This window comes from Scylla paramamosain, chromosome 4 (genome assembly GCF_035594125.1).
Source record: "Scylla paramamosain isolate STU-SP2022 chromosome 4, ASM3559412v1, whole genome shotgun sequence".
Classification (NCBI taxonomy): domain Eukaryota; kingdom Metazoa; phylum Arthropoda; class Malacostraca; order Decapoda; family Portunidae; genus Scylla; species Scylla paramamosain.
Window position 1 is genome coordinate 27627027 of NC_087154.1, and position 5000 is coordinate 27632026.

Here is a 5000-nt window from a genome sequence, read left to right on the forward strand (position 1 = left end):
CGTTTCCTTGGCCTTTCTCTCCTCCTGCCCGATACCTCCATCTCCATCACTCTTCGCCCAACGTACTCATCGTCTCTTTGCATGTTATTTCCAAACCATTGCACCCTTCAAGACTGAACATTTACATATAATTTCGAACGTATCATATTCCTCATAAATCTTCTTACAAATACGAGTACATCTGCACCTCTGTAACATACGGGAACCGGCCACTCCGTATTTTTCCTGGGAAGTGTTTGATAAGTCCGGCTGATAACCAGTGCCTCTCACTCCGCCAGCCACATGGGGCCACATTGGCAAAGAGAGACAGACAGACAGACGGGTCCTCTTTTTCCAGTTCCGAGATTATTCAAACCCATCACCGTGTCTGCTAGAGCTAGACCTTCACCCCACCACCTCTAGTCTGCCGTGTGTGTGTGTGTGTGTGTGTGTGTGTGTGTGTGTGTGTGTGTGTGTGTGTGTGACAGACAAATAGATAAGCAAGGCAACAGGCAGGCAGTCAGGCAGACGAAGAGAGAACAAACATAACTAAGACAGCTAACGTACATCAAAAAGTATCCGTTTTTTTTACATATATTTATTTACGTCCAAGCTCCACAATTCTGGCGGCGTGTCATCTCCGCCGCCTTGACTGGACGATAAAAAGAAGTAGTATCCCTGATCGACCAGCGGGCCGCAGGAACAGGAGCGCCGCCCAGGAGGATCGCGAGGGAAGTGGCTGACGAAAGAGACAAAGAAATTAGAATGAAAATAAACGAAAAAATAGAGATGTGTACGCATATGTATTGCCCGTGGCAGCCTACTTTTAGGAAGATGATAATGAAAGTGTCTGGAAAGGGCCGCGGGACGTTATCAGGGGCCTCACCATCACCTTCGCGGTCACACTCACGGGCCCCGCTCAATGCTCCTCATTCCCAGGTCGCCCCCATCTGTCTGAGGATCGTATAAATAAACCGAGCCAGCAGGTTTGTGGGGACGGGCGGAGGGACGGGCGAAGGAACGGGCGGGGGAGGCGGCGCAATGGTGTGGAGGGAGAGGGGAGGTGTGGAACTGATATGGAGAGAAGGATATACAGGTAACCCGGGAGGGACGAGATAAGGACAGGGAGGAGTCGTAGGCGGAGAACAGGGACGGAATGAGTCGGTAGAGGAGGGGAAAGAAATTATAAGTCAAGACGAGAGAGAGAAGCGTGGAGGGCAGGAGAGTAAGGGGTAAGGGGGACAGGGAGTCAATGCAGTGCCCGAAGGAGTTGTCCTGGGTCATGGTGTAGGGAGCTGTGGTATCTATCGGTTTTCCCTCGGGCGTCCTTGGGTCCATCCATGTCGTGCCTCGGCTCAGGAAGAAATTTAATTTGGTGCGCGTCAATAATTCCGGGTTTGGTGGGATGGATGTATACAAACAGGAAGGGTTAATGCAGTGTGTCTGGACGAGCTAAAGGCATGACTGCACGCCTCTAAATCAGTTTATATAAATCAACACCACATTATCATACCAGCTCGCACAAAAACTGAGTGTGGCCCCGGTTAGGCAGCGGCGTCGCTCGTGGGCAGCTGGAGATATGAGACTGGCCCCTCACTACTTAAAACAGACGCGACTTGTATGTAGCCTTGCACTGCTTACGACACACACACACACACACACACACACACACACACACACACACACACACACACACACACACACATACACACACACACTAGAAGCCATTCGTGCCTCTCTGGTCTTGCCATAAATTCACCAACTCGCTTCTCCACTTCTCCATTCTTCCTCATAGTCTCAAGATCCTGGTGCTCCTCCACTTTTCTCCACTTTCTCTCCATTATCCTGCTCCATCCCTCCTTCCAGTCACAAACTCTCTTCATATTGTTTTTCCTCTCCTCCTGTCTCGTCTCTGTACCTTCACTTATCTTGGTGTTGTGTTACATGTTGTTGTTCTGATTTTTTCCCCCCTTCGCTTTCCTCCTCTTGTTCAGCTGTTTGGCCTGAATTTTAATCTTTTACTTCCTGTTCTTTAAATTCCTTTCCATTGCATTCCTCCCTCGATTTTTCTCCCCATCACAATCTCTACTTCCTTCTCACATTGTTCGTCAGTCTCTCCCTCCTCCCTCCCTCCCTCCCTCCCTCCCTCCCTTCTTCCTTCCTTCCTCCCCTACTTATTTTATTCTTTCTCTCCTGTCTTTAATTCCCTCTCTCCCTTCCTTCCTTCCTTCCTTCCTTCCTCTTTCCCATCTCCCTCCCTCCCTCCCTTTTTACTCCCCTCCCTCCCTCCCTTCCTCCCTTCTTTTTTCTTCTTCTCTATCCTTCCTTCCTTCACTCCTTTCTTACCTTACCTATATCCTTCTTTCCATCCTTCCTTCCTTTCCTCCCTCCTTCCTTCCTTCCTTCCTTCCTTCCTTCCTTCCTTCCTTTCTTCCTTCCGTTCTTCTTTCCTTCCTTTTCTTCCCTCCGTTCTTCTTCCTTATTATCTCTCCCTCCCTATTTCCTTTCTTCCTTCCCTCCAGTCTTTCCCCCTTCCCTCCTTCTTCTTCCTTCCCTCCAGTCCTTCCTCCTTCCTTCCGTCCCTAAATCCTTCTTCCTTCATTTTTCCTTCATTACCTTTCTTCCTCCTCGTCTCTCCCTCCTTTCCTCAATGCCTCTATACATCCATCCCTTCCTTTCTCCCTCCACGTGTACACAACATTCAAAGCTCCCCCCACCACCCGTCTCTCGCATTTATTCACATGGAAATATCTACTGGTGGCCTGAAGCTAAACATTGCCATAAGCTCGCATACTTATGTAGACTCCTTCCATCCCAGTTCCCTCTTCCCCCCCGTCTCTTTCTCTTGCTCTCTCTCTCTCTCCTCTCTCCTCTCGTATTCAGTCACTCACCTACTCACGAACTCATTAATTCACTCCTTTACTCCTCCTACTCGTCCGCGTTCCCTTACTCATACTGGCTTGCTTCTACTCCCTCTTCGCTCCGTTCCTTACTCGCATACTTATTCACTTACTCTTTTCCTTTTTTTTTTTTCTCTCTCTCTCTCATGTATGTTTATGTTCTATGCATCTGTTTGACTTTTATATCTACATTTTTGGGGGCTTTTTTTCCTGTTTCGCTTTTCTTTTTACGTTTTTTTTTTTATTTTATCTTCATTCTCTCTCTCTCTCTCTCTCTCTCTCTCTCTCTCTCTCTCTCTCTCTCTCTCTCTCTCTCTCTCTCTCTCTCTCTCTCTCTCTCTCTCATCTCTTTCATCTTGCTTATCTTTCTTTACCTTCCTCTGTCGTTCGTTCTTTTCATACATTTACCCTTTGGTGTGAGATAAGATAACACACACACACACACACACACACACACACACACACACACACACACACACACACACACACACACACACACACACACACAACGTTCCAGGAATTTGTATGAATCTTGTCATTATTGCTTTTCTTCTTTTTGTGACTTTTTTTTCCCCCTGAATTCACTGACCCAGAAATTCTCCTTTGAACTCTTTGATGGCCCTGCTGAAGAATACCCTCGAGGACTGGGATCTGAAAGGCCTTCCCGGGATAGCTGCTGCAGGGATGGAGGGCGTGCCTGGAGCCGTGCCTTGTTCTGCGATGGCGCCGAGATACCGTGTCAGCCGGCAGCTGGTGGAGTGTTGGCTGCGCTCCATCACAAGGCTTGGGTGGGTCCAGGTGACGGGGAACTATGAGTGGCGTGCGTTTCCCGGAGGCCCGCACTGGTGGTGGTGGTGGTGGTGGTAGGGGTTCGCGTGAGGATTAAAGTTATGGGTATTTTATTCTTTTGCTTTTGAATACTTGAGAGGAACAGACGCCAGGAGAATTCTTAATCTATGACGAGGGTATCTGCTGACTTACTTAATGTTACTACGAGTCGTAAACTACTTACGTACATAGGGAAAAGCATGACAGCTCTAGAAGTAACCTCTCCCCGCACAACTGCAGAGCAAGAAAACATTTGAAAAAGGAAAGCAATTCATATATTTTTGCAGGAAACACGTATACGTACAAGGAAACATTATTACAACGAATGAAATAGGAAGAAAATACTATACAACACAACCACTAGGGCGGAGAAATCTTTAATGATAGATGAGGAAACTTATGGAATAAATACAGGTGTTTAACAAGTCTCGTGGGTGTGTAGGGGTGTGGAAAGAATACACCTCCATCATGTAGCACCCTAAAGTATATGAACCTCTTTATTTTCCTTCTTTTGGTCCCACGAGTTTATATAAGGGAGGTGGGCTGAGTCAAAGGGCACGGGGTGTATCAGTGGTTGAGGGCTGTGTCACGGGGCGTGGCGTACCAGAGGCCGTGACCTGTGTCAGTGGCTGAGGCCTGCATTAGAGGGGCGTGGGTCGTGTGTGTGGAGACGTGGGTCGTATCAGAGGGCGTGGCTTTGCTTTGAGGGACGTGAGTTCGAGCCAGGAAACGTGGCTTTTGTTTGAAGGGACGAAGCTTGTGAGTTACATCAGAGGAGGCTTTTGTGTGCGGGAGTGTGCGTTCAGTAAAAAGAGGCGTAGGTTTTGTCTGCTAGGCGTGGGTTTGGCTGGCCTCCAGGGCGTGGCTGTAGTCGTAGGGGCATGTGGGCGTGTCCTGTATCAGATGGGCGTAGCTAGGACCAGAGGGTGATAGTTATGGAGGCTCACCATTACCCGTGCCTTCAAGAGTTAATGATCCTGTCCCTCCTCCCTCACCTTTTTTCCTCACTTCTCTAACTCCCTCACTTGCCGGCCACGTCTTGGGTGGAGGTCTTCTTTACCCTACTTCTCCCTCCACTCTTCTTTTCCTCCTCTTCCTTCTTAAATCTCTCCCTCTCCTCCTCTCCCCCTTCCAACCTCCTCCCTCGCCTCTCCGCCTCCTTCCTTTCCATTCTTCATAGTTTGCCTCCGTTTTTTCTCTCCCTGCTATATCCCGTTTTCTCTTCTCCGCTTCCTTTGCTCTCTTTGTCCTGGCTCCAACCACTATTTTTTCCCTCTCTTATCTGTCAGTCCC

General features: G+C 48.6%; 1 protein-coding gene across 2 annotated transcripts in view; it reads left to right on the plus strand.

Annotated features, from left to right (window-relative positions):
• Window positions 1–5000, plus strand: part of LOC135097433 (uncharacterized) — a 167424-nt gene that overhangs the window by 122297 nt on the left and 40127 nt on the right. The gene's annotated exons all lie outside the window — the stretch shown is intronic.